The sequence below is a fragment of the Canis lupus genome, chromosome 36 (genome assembly GCF_048164855.1).
Source record: "Canis lupus baileyi chromosome 36, mCanLup2.hap1, whole genome shotgun sequence".
Classification (NCBI taxonomy): Eukaryota; Metazoa; Chordata; class Mammalia; order Carnivora; family Canidae; genus Canis; species Canis lupus.
In genome coordinates this window covers 1,157,385-1,172,224 of record NC_132873.1, presented here as the reverse complement: position 1 = coordinate 1,172,224, position 14,840 = coordinate 1,157,385, and the positions used below count along the sequence as shown (strand labels likewise).

General features: G+C 55.8%; 1 protein-coding gene across 2 annotated transcripts in view; it reads right to left on the bottom strand.

The window, feature by feature from the left end:
* SERPINE2 (serpin family E member 2) overlaps positions 1-12,158 on the bottom strand; it is a 57,061-nt gene extending 44,903 nt beyond the window's left edge. The window contains exon 1 of one of the 2 annotated variants that reach the window (XM_072813466.1): positions 12,020-12,158. The gene's annotated coding sequence lies outside the window, so the exon portion shown is untranslated. Of the gene's footprint in view, positions 1-4,986; positions 5,133-12,019 lie in introns of those variants that run through there. The other variant, XM_072813467.1, reaches the window with a different exon arrangement.
* Between the last annotated feature and the right edge of the window lie 2,682 nt (positions 12,159-14,840).

Below are 14,840 nucleotides of genomic sequence, written 5' to 3'. Positions count from 1 at the left end.
TAAATAAATAAAATCTTTAAAAAAAGGTGTTTTTTTTGCACAGAGAAAAATTATACATTTTGGTGCCTATTAATGACTTATTAAGGCATCACTTTGGCACCATTTTTGCCTTGCACGCCTATCCCAGAAGAGATCAAGCCTTCATGCAGTTTTGTGTTCTCCAGCGTCTTGTACTTGTGAACGTTCAATAAAAGGACAAGTTGTAGTATCTTACATCTTTTCAAAGTTGCCCACTAAAACCTTTTTCTTTTTCTTTCTTTCTTTTTTTTTTTTTTTAAGAGAATTGCTGTCCCCTGCATGAAGGACTTGCCTCCTTGTATTTACCCACAGAGAGCACCTGAGAGACTACATGGCCAACTCTTATCATTACTACTACAAACCCGTAAGCAGCAATCTACAAAATTTAGAGCCAAAGGGTTTTGTGGAGAGTAATGCACCAAAGGAAAAAAAAAAAATAAGGACTGCCTCACCCACGAGGGTTATCAAGACATTTGTGTTTATTAGTGACTTGACGTTGCACAGCGTGCACAGACCTAGCTCTCCCACACACAACCATCAGGGGTAGCTGATATTTAAGAAACTTCCATATGTAAAGGGCTTTGGCATCAGCACTGCTGAGCCTCCTAGACTCCTGGAAAGCTGGGCATTCCCACCTTTATTTCATGCAGAAGGACAGTGAGACCTGGAGACTATCCATCACTTGCCCTCATCCCAGAGTCTCATGGAGCCTCCGGGATCCTCATCCACAGAACGACCGTAAGCCGCCAGCCTTTCAAGGTTGTCAAGAGGATGCAGGGAAGGAGGGGCAACACATGTCAAGGGCTTCCACAGCCCACGACCGCTGGCACCGTGGCTGCTTTTGGGGTCAGGCAGGGGCACACACCGCTCTCCTGGAGCCCTTCCCAGAAAGAGGGAGGGGAGAGGGCTTCTGTGCAGCCTTCGCGGCAATTCCATCCACACTAACCCCTCCAGTCTGGCCTCCGGGACATCTCGTTCAAAGCACTCGCTTTGGCGGTGGACTCTGACGGGCTCAGTGCGGTTCTGGGGTCAGTCAGGATGATGGAGCTGCTCCAGGGGAGGAAGAGCTTATCACCATGGTATGTGATGGTAATAAAAGGCTAAGCAACTGGGAGGTATCTTTGACAATTGCATTGAAATCCTCTATAGAAAATGTACCCCCTTATTGCTTCCACCCACGACAGTGTCCCAGGGTTCTTGAACCATTAAAGTGTCACAGAGTCGTGAAAGTGGCCATCTGGAACTGTTAAAGAATCACAGATACGCCCTTTCGGTGGAAATACAGAAGATCCTCCAAGGCAGCTTATTTTGTGGATACCGCCGTGTGCCTCTGAGCACCTGGTGGAAAAAGTAGCTCGTAAGCCAAATGCACCCAGACACAAGAGGGCTGCCACTCTGAAGTCCTGTGTGGGCACAGGTGTGGCGAGAGGTACATCTTGGGGAATGTCTTTGCTCTCTGGGAGTAACTCTTTTCAAGAAGAAGAGAAAAGGAGAACGAATCAATGGCTCGGCGGGGATGGATGGTGACAGTCCCCACGTCAGCGGGGCGCTCTGGGGGCTAATCAAGGGTGGATGACAGGTGATGGCAGTTCTGGCGGCTGTGTCTGGACTCAGTGATGGGAGAGGTGACAAGTAACAGGAGCAGTGACCCGACTTCCCAACCTGCCTCAGCCCTGACCCTGCCACGTGATTTAAGTCACTATTGGCCTTCTCCCTGCTGAGCCACGGGGACGATGCTGCTGTGTCTACGGGGAATGCAGCATCCTCATCAGCTCCATTCTCCAGCTTCAGAAATGAAGCCCAGAGAGGAAAGTCTTTCATGGGCATAAAAATACTAACTGGAGAGCTGGGGTTTAAGCCCAGGGTTCTCAGAGTCCCCAGCTCTCCGCGCCCCGCAGCGCAGCCCTGCTTTGCTGCTCCACCCGCCGCCCTGTCCCGGCCCCACGCAGGCCGTGTTTCCGAACGAGCGAGGCGGCGGCGGAGACACACAGACCTGGAGGGGCTACCCCGGGGTGGCAGCCCCCGCAGGGTGCTCTGCACAGCCCGGCCTCCGCTTCCTCGCCTGCCAGCTAGCACCAATCTCTACCTTCCCAGGATGGCTGAGATTCAATAAGGTGATGAATAAAATGTGCCTGATACTCCTTGACATACTGGTGATCCACGCTCTTTCATTTCCTTTCTTCTTCTCGGGCTCCTTTGCATCAGGTACCGTGGAAAGGACCCAGGAGGATAAGATGCGCGTGCGCACACACACACACACACACTCCTCGAGGGTTCCTGACGGGGCAGACAAGACACCCGGAATGACAACACAAGGTAGAGAGTAAGATAAAAAGCAAGATTTTGCCATTGTACGTGTAAAAAAATACATGCTTCTCTGACCCAAAAGAAATTTTAAAGCTATTGAGTAACCCACATGCATAGAAACAACTCTGCGTTCAGTACTTGCCGAATTCATTCACCGTTACATTCCTGAGTCACCACCACGCTGCACGAGGACAGGAAGGCTGTGAACACCCGGCACCACTGGCCAGTCCTCCAAATTGCTATTTTAATTAACTGTCATCAAGAGATGAACACGTTTGGCGTAAGATATGAGTCTATCAGTACATTAATTTCAAAGGGTGACAATCCCCACCTTTAGGGAGAGGAAGCTCCCCTGATCATCGCGTCATCGCACAGGCCAGTGTCCCTGGTGGCCCCTCGCCCGCCGTCTGGCCACAGGGCCGGTGCGGGCACACGCGGAGAGCTCAATAAAACCCCAAACACCTGCTTGCCAGTAAAATCCTAAAACCTCCTATTAATGGCGGCAGAAAACACTGCTTCCTATCTGGGGAAGTCCGCCGAGGCTGTGCCAGCAGGTGGAGAACTCTGCCGGGCACCGAGGGGCCCAAATCATCATTCCTCGACCGTCTGTTGACAGTAGAGTCGGTGTGTGTCTGAAATGATTATTTCTGCGTGCTTGGATATTAACGGCCCTCATGGGACACAGGACATTCTCACAGCCCCAAAAGCAAGAACAAGATGAGAAGACTCTGGCGACCACACTCGCAAAGACCAAAATATTAAACCAAATAGATTTTTTTTCTGCTGCAGAGACATTTATTAATTCCTCAAAACTAACACATGTAGGGATCCCTGGGTGGCGCAGCGGTTTGGCGCCTGCCTTTGGCCCAGGGCGCGATCCTGGAGACCCGGGATCGAATCCCACATCGGGCTCCCGGTGCATGGAGCCTGCTTCTCCCTCTGCCTGTGTCTCTGCCTCTCTCTCTCTCTCTCTCTCTGTGACTATCATAAAAAAAAAAAAAAAAAAAAAAACTAACACATATATATAAAAAAACCACCTGGGACGCCTGGGGGGCTCAGCGGTTGAGGCACCTGCCTTAGACTCAGGACGTGACCCCGGGGTCCCGGGATCGAGTCCCGCATCGGATCCCCGCAGGGAGCCTGCTTCTCCCTCTGCCTGGGTCTCTGCCTCTCTCTCTGGGTCTCTCGTGAATAAATACATAAAATCTTAAAAAAAATAAATAAATCAGCTGCCCGAGAAAGGCCGCCTGGTCACACAGCGGAGACGGGAGCTTATTCCGCGCACCGGCCACCCTTCGCTCCGAGCCGTCCCGGGGGGGCTGGAAGCCCGCAGAAGGGACAGACGTCCTGCCCACCGACAGTGCTACAGTGGAACCAGGCCCGCGAACATGCAGAGCAAGTCACTTATTTACCACAACAAAGACACGGTGCAATCACGAGTCCCCGAGGACAGCGACAAGCAGAACCCCGTGGCCACGTCGGGGCCCGGACGTCGGCCCCACTCTAGCCCCTGGCTCAGCACCTCAAGTGTACGCTCCGCCTCATCCTCCCAAGCATAAGACCCGGTTACCTTCCCGCCCAACCCACAAAGAAAGAAGCCAAGGCTCTGAGAAGTCTAGTAACCTCCGGCCCTCGAGCCGTGGCCGGCAGCAGCTCGCCGGAGCAGTCCATCAGCGTCCAGGCCTACTCTGAACCTCACTGTGCAAGGGGGACAAATTTTGAAAAAAGGCAACTATTTTTTAAAAAAAAAAGAGCTATAAGGGGTCCCTGGGAGGCTCCATTGGTTAAGTGCCCGACTCTTGATTTCAGCTCAGGTCACGATCTCAGGGTCATGAGATCGAGCCTACCGTGCTGGGCATGGAGCATCCCTGGGCACGTGCTCTTCCTCTCAAAAAAGAAATAAAAACTATTAAAGCAAAAGTTAAGTCTCAAACAGTGTTCTAAGTCTCCACACATTTGTGAAGTTCACTTTGGTATTTTTTTCAAAGATTTATTTATTTATTTGAGAGAGAGAGAGAGAGAGAGAGAGAGAAAACAGGTGGGGGCCGCGGGGAGGGAGAGAGCATCCTCAGGCAGACTCCACACCGTGCACAGAGCCCCATGTGGGGCTTGATCCCAGGACCCCAAGACCATGACCCCAGCTGAAATCAGGAGTCGCCACTCAACCAACTCAGCCTCCCGGGTGTCCCCTCAATTACTCATCTTTTCAAAGTCACGTCACACTTGTTGTTTGGTTATGCTGACTTGTATCCAGCTCGGCCTAAGTTAGTTAGTTATTCCCTCCAACTCTGGGTAAATGCACCCTACCTTTTCAACCCAAAGGTCAGTACTGATTTTAGATCCTGTACTGTTTGAGTCCTAGAAAAAAAAAACAAAAAACAAAAAACAAGTGTCTAAGGAATAAACTGGGCAGGGAGTGTTGGGCTTGGGGAGCAACAGGCTTAAAAATATTCCCTCCAAAAGAATGCAAAAATATTAGCCTCCTTCCACCTCGTGAGCTTTGTTGTTACTGAAGGATATTGAGCCGCCCAGTGAGAAGGTGGTCTTTTGGAAGGAGGCACTGGTTTGACAAGAACTTATTTTTGGAAAGTCATAAATATTGATGAGATATAAATCTCTGAAAATTCATGGTACCAGCTCACAGTTTGCACATTTACACACCTGGCTTCAGGCTCTGGCCCTGACACATCCAGGTGGTCTGTATGACCACAGAAACTTCGGCGGCTGTGCGCTCCTCTTTCCCAACTGAGCGAAGGGATGGTATGACCATCTGTCCTACACGCGGGGAGGAGGCTCCAGGAGACAACAGAGAGCCGCTGTCAACTGAAAGCAACTGAAAACACGGGCAGTTGGGGTAACCTGTCCAGCACACCCCTCTCAATACTCTTTCCCCTCCCCACCAGACCACAGGTTTGGACATGTGACTCAGGCTCCGGCCAATCACAGTATCCCATTCCCCTTACCACAGCCACCGGTCCAGGGAAGAGCACATGACACCAAAATGCGCCAATCAGAGTGCCATCCTAGGACTTTTCCAACTGGAACTGGCAGGAAGCACCTCCTTGCTCTTGGGTCATTAGACTGTTGGGAGGTAAGCCTGAAGCTACCTGCGGCCTGGCCCCTGAGAGGATGAAGACCACCTGCAAAGAGATGAGAGCCCTACAGGCCCAAGTCTCTGGTTTTCAGTCCCCTCCAGGGCCAGAGGCAATCCCACCATCTCAGGGTCTGCAGTGCACGTCACGAGGTTCCCCCTGGCACCCCATCTTTTTGAGTCACTTAACTGTGATTTGGGCTTTCTGCCCTTGTAAACGGAAGATGAGGCAGTAGTTAATAGCTCATGTAATCTGAACAGTGACCAAATCCTCAAGATGGTTTCTTCCCAAGTGGATTCCTTATTTCAAGAATGAAAAATAAATTTAGTAGAAGCAGCAAGCTCGGCCATTATTTAAATAGCATTTTCTCAAAAGAAAGGAAGAAAAGTCTATTTTCATTCGCAGTCACCTTAGTCACTTCCAAGTGGGCTTCATATTTGGTGTTAAACGCTCTCATGTACCCACACCCACTTTCAAGATTTGGTCCATGAAAACTCAGGCAGAAACAAGTGGTTATTTTCTCTGTAGCTATATTAGTTGGCACTAAACAGAAAGGAAAAGTGGGGAGGGGGGGGAGAAAGCGTTGATACTATTTTTGGTATGCTCTTAGGAGAAATTCCCCAGGTTACCAGAGTCTCACTGCAGCAAGTGGGGGAGGGCATTACAAAAATAAAACAAAGTACATTTACCAAGATTTGCCATTGCAACAAGAAATCCTTTCTGTCTTTTCATAGGATTTTTTTCCCCTTTTATATTAAAATCTCCTTCACATTATCTTTCTCCCGAGAATTAACTAATAAAAATAGAAAGGCATGGTGGGTTCCAGCTCTTGAATTATCCCTCCTGAAGCAAAGGGCAAAGTCTGAGGCCAACCTGAAGCAAGAGTATGTGGTGTTCTTGGGCTGATCTTGAACTGGGGCATCCACCCCAACCTTTGAAGGAATTCAAGGATGAAACAGGGGACATGTTTGTCAAAATGCAGGGATGGAATTGCAAAGAGAACTGCTTAGACTCGGTGTACGTCCCCATGCACAAAAAAGAGCCCCAGAAAGAACGCCAACTTCTCTGGACTGGGCTTACATCCAGACCTAGAAACCTAACAGCAGAATAAGGGGAGAATCATTGTGTAAATAGACTTGCCCTGTTGGGTGAGAGGCAGCATTTCTCAAAAGAGAAATTAAATCATACTACTCTTTCAGTGTTCTGAGATAAACTGTGAACTTACAGATAAAAAACTAACCTAAAAATGTAGTTTATTTGACTCTACTCCACATCTAAGGATATTTTTTTCTTTAACCCAACATTGATTTTCAGATCAGACATGCAATCCACTTGTGAGGAACGATGGTTTTGGAAAGAGAAGACAGGCACGTTCATAGGTGGAGATGGTCATTTACAAAGGGTCAAATACAGGGGATCCAATGTCTTTAACATTTTTATAAATGCCTTTAAGTGGGGATACAGACTAAATCTTCATGTTGGCCCTCAATGCTATTTCTGAGAACTAAAGAGCCAAGCTGAATGATTTCACAGATTTAAAGGAGAGACGAAGGGAGGGATTAAGGGTTTCATGTAGATAAATAATGCATTTAAGAAAAAATTTCATCTAGATCTGATCTTTATGAGAAAGCTGGACCAAGAAGGAAAATAAGTCAAGATGTTATAGGTTATTTTGTTTTGCTTAAATTTTAATTAATTAATTAATTAATTAATTAATGAGAGAGAGAGAGAGAAGCAAAGAGAGAAGGACAAGCAGACTCCTCACTGCGTGCAGAGCCCAACACGGGGTTCGATCTCACAACCCTGAGATCAGGACCTGACCCGCAATCAAGAGTCAGACGCTTAACCAACTGAGTCACCCAGGTGTCTCAGGTCGCGGTTTTTTGTTTTTTTTTTTTAATGACATCGTTGATTTCATCACACCCATTGTGCAGACAAAAAAAATTAAGTTCTAGATGATTAACTATACAAATCAGCCCAGACTCTCGTCCATCCTAGGGCTCTTTCCATCAAATTTGACTAAAGATATTAGTTAAAAAATGACCAAGGCAAAAAATAAATTTTAAAAAATTATTTTTAAAAGCCAGCAAGTGGGTACACATATCACCATCATTGGAAGGGTTCATAGAAGTAAGCCAGAGAGAGCTCTCCTACCTTGACAAAGGCACAACATACGAAGTCTGGCCCAGCCAGTGGATCTCAAGGAAGACAGAACCAAGCCAAAAGAGGTTCAGATGAGGCTAACGAAGAACATAGGGACAGGAGTACTTCTGGGTCAGACTTTGGCTTTTTTCTAAGTAACGTTCTATCTCAAAAGACATGACTGATCCAAACTATTTTTATTTTTTAATTTAATTTAATTTAATTCATTTTTTTACCGTGAAGATATATATCTGCTGTAGAAGTACCAGAACAGGAGTGGCGGTCCTGGGGGTGGGAAGCTCCCCTCCAAGCCCACAAGTCAAGCACACTTTCATAAAGTGTGTGGTAAACTTAAAAAACCCGTAAGTGCGGTGGTTCCGTTCAGATACCCATGAAACGCCTCGGGTGATGCACCACCGCGAGTGTGAGCGCCGGGGCGGGCCGGGCGCACAGGTGTGCACACGTGCCCATGTGGGGCGTGGCTCGGGACCTCGGGGAACCTTCGCGACGGATGACGCTGGACCCGAGCCTTGCAAGGGGGGGACGCCAGCCAGGCACTGGGCAGTGACGGAGGAAGAGTTCTAGGCAGGGGCCCGGCACCGCGGCCGGGGCAGGAGGTGGGCAGGGGCGCAGGGCGCGGGCGCAGGGCGGTGGACTGTGCGGGCAGGACGCCGGGCCGCTGGCCCACGAGCAGCACCACTGCCGCAAGGTGCCGTCTGAAGGCGGAGGAGGCCGGCCCTCCCGCGTCCGCAGTGACCTGGAGGTCCACACGGTGACCTTGGGGTCCGCCCAGTAACCTGGGGGTCCACAGTGACCTGGGGGTCCACCCGGTGACCTGGGGGTCCACACAGTGACCTGAGGCCCACAGTGACCCTGGGATCCGCACAGTGACCTGGGGGTCCACAGTGACTTGGGGTCCACACAGTGATCCTGGGGTCTGCACAGTGACCTGGGGTCCACACAGTGACCTGGGGGTCTGCCTAGTGACCTGGAGGTCCACACAGTGACCTGGGGGTCCACACAGTGACATGGGGGTCCACCCAGTGACCTGGAGGTCCACACAGTGACATGGGGGTCCACACAGTGACCCTGGGGTCCACACAGTAACCTGGGGATCCACACAGTGACCTGAGGAGCGACCCAGCCTTGGCAGTTGTGGCCTCCCTACCGTGGACTCCACCCCGGAGGCTGGGGAGGTCTGCAGAGATGTGGCGAGCGGCAGACGCTGCTCCACGCAGGTGGAGGTCACCCGGGGACTACGCGACCACCGCTGTCCTCACAGGTCAGGGAGCGCTGAGGCCCTGGGCACACACTCCTAAGGGTTTGCCCCAGAGGCAAGAGGGAGGCGGAGAGACAGGAGCTGACGTGGATCTGCCCCCCGAGGAAGGTCCCCGCAGGCACCAGGGATTCACGGGCCTCTGATGGCCCCCCGGCCGAGGGGTGCTAACTCAGAAGCCCATGAGGGCCGGGAAGCTTCTGGAAACAGGACCACAGGTCCAGGGAGAACCAGGAAGCCAGCACCCTGGGCGCTGGAAACTCCACACCAGCCACGTGCTGCCACGTGGGAACGGGGGCATCATGTTCCAGGTCTCCTGATTTTTAAGAGAAGTTATAAATCCAAGCGATATTTTGATATATCTAGTATTCACTTTTGCATACTTTTTCAGGCCAACAACACATCCGTCAACCGGAAATGGCACACTGGCTACCACTTGGCTGGTCCCGGCCTCTGAGGCAGGGCAGGGCCGCAGTGACTGCGGCAGGGGGCCGTGATTTCACAGCCTGCAGAGGCAGCAGGACTTGGGGCTGCGTGAGGGGAAGGCTGGAGGGTCGAGCCTCACCGGAGGCTTTCTGCTCTAATACCCTCACGACTGGTAGAGCCGCCACCAAAGAAAACAAACAAAAAGAGCGGCCAACCCTGGCCAATGATGAAATGGGTATGGGGTGGACGGTGAGAACTCAAACCAGTCAGTCCTGGCCTCCCTGCAGGTTTTCCACCTACAAGGCATGGATGGATAAGCCCCCTAGACTGTAGGTACTCGCTTGGAGCCACCAATCTGGGACTCACCTTGTACTGGGGGCAGTTGAGACTTGGGGAATGTGCTTCACCCAGTGACTCTTCACAGTGCAGAACGGGGATCAGGCCAGAGCCCTGGGTAGCCCCCAGGGGTACTGGAGAGGCAATGGGGGCAGAGTGAAAACCAGGGGGACATGGCAGCTAGGAAAGAGGGAGAAAGGATCAGAATGGAAGGAAATGCCCAGTGCCACAGGGAAGTCTAGAGAGAATCTGCAGGATCACTGTGCAGGAATTGTGGGGCCTTCTACTTTGGGGAGCCTCTGGCCAGCTTACAGGGAGCGGAGAAGGCAGCAGAGAACGAGGGGAAATGTTAACTCATTTGAGAAGCCCATAGAGCCACGTGGTCACTGAAAAGGAGGTGGGGATGCAGGGGCAAGGGAGATTAGGGCATTCTAAAAATAGTTAAATTAGGGAAGCGTTCTCGGGGAGACACTAGGCAGTGCCAAAGGGAGGTCTTCTCTCTAATCTTCCCTAAGTTCCCTGCCCCGGTTTGATTTTTCTTCTATCATTCTACCCTATTCATGTTACCATGGCACAATTATGTTTTGCTGTTTGCCTGTGTCCTCCCACAAGAACGACAGTTCCAAGATAGCAAGGATCTGCTATACTTATTACACTTTGGGGCCACTCAAAGCGCCTGGACACGGTAGGTGCTGAAGAAGAGGTCTGGGAGGAGGGGGTAAATTTGGAAAAGTTTGTAGGAGGGAAACAGGGTAGGACCTGGAAAGACTTCAACTCAATGGCCCCTCCTGTTCAAGTGGAGTGGGCCTTGAAGTCACCTGTCAAACAGGAAGGAGGGAAGGGAAGAGGTCTCCTGCGCTGAGGAAGAGCTGCAGGGGGAGCACCAGTTTGCAGCCTGGAAGGCAGGAGCTGGTGGCCGAGACGCTGGCGTTTCTGATTTCAGAAGATGAGCCTCTCTGAGCCAGGGCGAGACCTGGATGGAGTTAGAGGACTCGGTTGCTAAAGTGGGTGGAGGTCACTGGATTTGAGATGGTCAAGGAAATGGGAATAGACCCCCATGTGGCCTTCGGGACCAGAGCGGGGAGCAAAAGCCCAGGAGCCAGAGTCCCTGAAGGAGAATGACTGGCTGGCAGAGGATGGCCACGCGGAGGGGTCGGTGGGACACGGCCCATTTCCAACCCTAGGACCTCAATCTCTCCCTGGTATCTATTCACCCGTGTGCAGAACTTAAGAACTAATGTCCTCTGGAGAATGAGTCGTTTTTGTTCTTTTAAAACCACACTAAAATATGTGAAGTTCATAGGAGGCAGGGGTTTTCTGCATAGATTCATTTTTGTTTAGAATTAAGGGATGGATGACATCTTTATGACTTTCAGTAATTGCCGCACACTACACTGTTTTTCGAACACCGTTTCTATCTAAAATCAAAACTGGGGGGGGGGGGGGTTGAAAAGGTCCTCGGATTATTTAGGCTAACACCTTCATTTGCATAGCCGGAGAGAATTTTTGCTGAAGTGCTGCAAACAGCAATCATGACTGATGTAGATACGCAGACAGCCTTGAAAGTACCCCCGGCTTTTGAAGCGTGCTTTAGACCTACAAAATAGCAATGCTTACGTCTCTTCCAGGTTCTCTCCGTTCAACTTTGGATATAAAATCTCCGAAGTACAGAACCATCACGTAAATCGCTCCTGAACAGTTCAGAGGAGCGAACTGCTTGCTGGCTTGAAAGAGGCAGCGGAGCCTTCCAACACCGTTCGAGGTGGAGGCTAAATGGAAGAAGGTTCTCTGCAAAGGGGTCAGGGCAGGGCACGGCAGCCTGTGCGATCTCTCCAGGGAGACACCCGGGAAGATTATTTTCCGTCCTTTGGAGGCACCGAAGCCTCCGGCAGCGCCTCGCACAGCACCTGGAGGTGGAGCGCTGCCTTATGTAACGGCCGCCCTGTCCCATCCGCACCCGGGGCCCCCCCCCGCGCCCACCGGGCCCGCCAGGTGAAGGCGGCGGCATCGCGCCCGCACAGGCCGGGGCCCCGCCCGGAGAAGGACCCCGCAGGGCCCCGCAGGACTCGGGGTCCCCGGCTTAGGCGCGCACCCAGGTCCCGGCGCCCGAGCGCCCCCCGCGGCTCCCGCGTCCCCTGGGGCGGGCGCACCCCCTGGGCGGCCCGGGTCCCCCGCTCGCGCTCCCCGCGGGCCGGACACCGGGCACCGAGCACCGGGCACCGAGCACCGAGCCGGGCGGCCCGAGGGGCTCAGAAAGTTGCTCCGCCTCGACGTGGCCGCCCGGGCCCGCTCGCCCCGCAGCCCGCAGCCCGCAGCCCGCAGCCCGCAGCCCCGCAAGGTCGCCGGGCGGGCGGCGCGCACAGCCCCGGGGCCGCGCCCCTCCCGCGCCTCCCGCCCCCCGGGTGCCCGCGGTCGTGCTCACCAGCCCGGCTCGGGATCCCGCGGCGGGGGGCAGGGCCGAGGCGCCGGGCAGGTCGCGGGGCGGGAGGCGGCGGCGCCCGCACTGGCCGCGCAGCCGAGCAGCCGAGCAGCCGAGCAGCGGCGTCCTCAGCGCCAGGAGCGCGGCCGCGCCGGGGGCTTTATCGCCGCGCCCGCCCCGCCCCGCCCCCGCCTCCCGCCTCCCGCCTCCCGCCTCCCGCCGCCCCCGCCCCCGGCCCGCCCCGCCCCGCCTTCCCGCCGCCTCCTTTGTGTGGCAGCCGGACGCCGCCGCCCCGCGCCCCGCGCCCCGCGCCCCGCGCCCCCTCGCCCGCCGCGGCCGCCGCGGACGCCCCCGGGAGCTCCACGCCGCGGGGGGCCAGGGACGCGCGGGCAGACGAGCCGGGCCGCACGTGGCCGCGGGGGGCGGGGGCCTGGGGGGGGACCCCGCGGGGGGAGGGGGGACCCCGCGGAGGGGGCGGAGACCCGGCCTGGGGGGACCCTGCGGGGGAGGGAGGGGGAGACCCGGCCTGGAGGGACCCCCCCTGGGAGGGGGCGGGAGACCCCGCCTGGAGGGACCCGGCCTGGAGGGACCCCGCGGGGAGGGGAGGGACCCAGCCTGGAGGGACCCTGCGGGGGGGGATCCAGCCTGGAGGGACCCCGCGGTGGGGGAGACCCGGCCTGGAGGGACCCTGCGGGGCGGGGGGGAACCCGGCCTTGGGGGACCCTGCGGGGGAGGGGGGACCCGGCCTGGAGGGACTCCCCCTGGGAGGGGGCGGGAGACCCCGCCTGGAGGGACCCCGCGGTGGCGGGAGGGACCCAGCCTGGAGGGACCCCGCGGGGAGGGGAAGGGACCCAGCCTGGAGGGACCCCGCATGGGGGGGAGACCCAGCCTGGAGGGACCCCCCTGGGAAGGGGGGAGACCCCGCCTGGAGGGACCCGGCCTGGAGGGACCCCGCGGAGGGGGAGACCCAGCCTGGAGGGACCCTGCGGGGGGGGGGGGAAACCCGGCCTTGGGGGACCCTGCGGGGGAGGGGGACCCGGCCTGGAGGGACCCCCTGGGAGGGAGGGGGAGACCCGGCCTGGAGGGACCCCCCCTGGGAGGGGGCGGGAGACCCCGCCTGGAGGGACCCCGCGGTGGCAGGAGGGACCCAGCCTGGAGGGACCCCGCGGGGGGGGGACCCAGCGTGGAGGGACCCTGCGGGGGGGGGAATCCAGCCTGGAGGGACCCCGCATGGGGGGGAGACCCAGCCTGGAGGGACCCCCCTGGGAGGGGGGGAGATCCAGCCTGGGGGGACCCCGTGGAAGGGGAGAGGGACCCAGCCTGGAGGGACCCCACGGGGTAGGGAGAGGGACCCAGCCTGGAAGGACCCCGCGAGGGTCCGGGTGTGGGGGGCCTGGAGGGACCCCGTGGGCGGGGGGAAGGGACCCAGCCTGGAGGGACCCTGTGGGGGGGATCTCACTGGGGAGGGGGGCACCCAGCCTGGAGGGACCCAGCCTGGAGGGACACCCCCCCCCCCGGGAGGGATCCAGCCTGGAGGGACCCCGCGGGGGAGGAGGGGACCCAGCGGGAGGGACCGGGCCGCAGGGTGGGCACCCAGCCTGGAGGAACCTCCCCCCCTGGAGGGACCCCGCCCCCAGGAGGAACCCAGCCGGGAGGGACCCCGGGGCTCGCGGCACGGCCTTGGGACGCTGGCGGGTCGTCCTGGCTGCCCCCTGGGGGAGATGCGGGGCGAGGGGGGCCCGGGAAGGGGGATGGGGGATAACGGCGCGGGTCCTGGCCCGGGAGGGGCGACCGCACCCCTGGAGACGCTTCATAGGGTTGGCGGGTCGCCTGTAGGGAATCTAGAAATCTGGGTTGGTGGCTGCGGTGACAGCGCGGCACCCGCAGGGTCCTGAGAACACCGTCCTACCGTCGGTTCCTGCGGGTCCTGCGGCTGCTGGGACCTTGGGCGTGGGAGGCGCAGACCCGGGGGCGGGCAGTGTCACCCTGGGGCTCTGGGCTCCGTCACCCCATCCCCTCTGGGCAGCCCTCCCTTCGTCCACTTGGGTGTGTGGGGCGCGACTTTAACGACCTCACTGATGGTGCCCCGGGCCAGAGCCCCCTGCAGCAGGCCCGGCCCACCTGCCAGAAGCAGATGAAGATAGTGGCATCCGGGCACTAGAGCACCTCGGCTGACCTACAGTTGGTGTGTAGGCGGCCGTGCTAGACGGGGTGTGCGTGTGTTGGGGTGAAGGAGTCACTTTGAAAAGTGTAAAATCTGGGCCAGCCGGAGGGTATTCACAGCCTCTCCTGTGGGGAAGCCTGCTCTGGGAGGGTTGGCTCTTCAAATAAAAAGGAAGCACTGTCCACAAAAAAGAAAACCTGTTTCATTATTTTACACTCGTGCCTAATATTCATATTTCATCACAGGGCAAGATATAAATGCTTCTTCCTTGCTGTTCACGCTGCCTAAGGTGCTCCCCTCCTTACCTCCTTACCCCCCGCCCCCCACATCCTAAGACTGCCTCCTACAGTCCGGGCACAGCTGCAACATCACCTTCTCCAGGAAACCTTCCCTGACCACTTGAGCGGAAGTCACATCCAACTTTCTCCAACTTACGGCTTTCTTCATCATTTGAATTTTTTTCTTTTTTTATTTTTCTTGGCTGGTTCTCTTCCACCCTTCCTCATTTAGAAAATGTACTTGCAGAAAACCGGGAAGAGAAACCAGTTCACCTTGGTTTTCTACTCACTCCGTCCCTAGTGCCGAGAGCCAACAGGGCACACAGTAGTTGCTCCATAAATCTTTGTTGACTGGTGGGTGAACAAGGGCCGGGTGACTCTT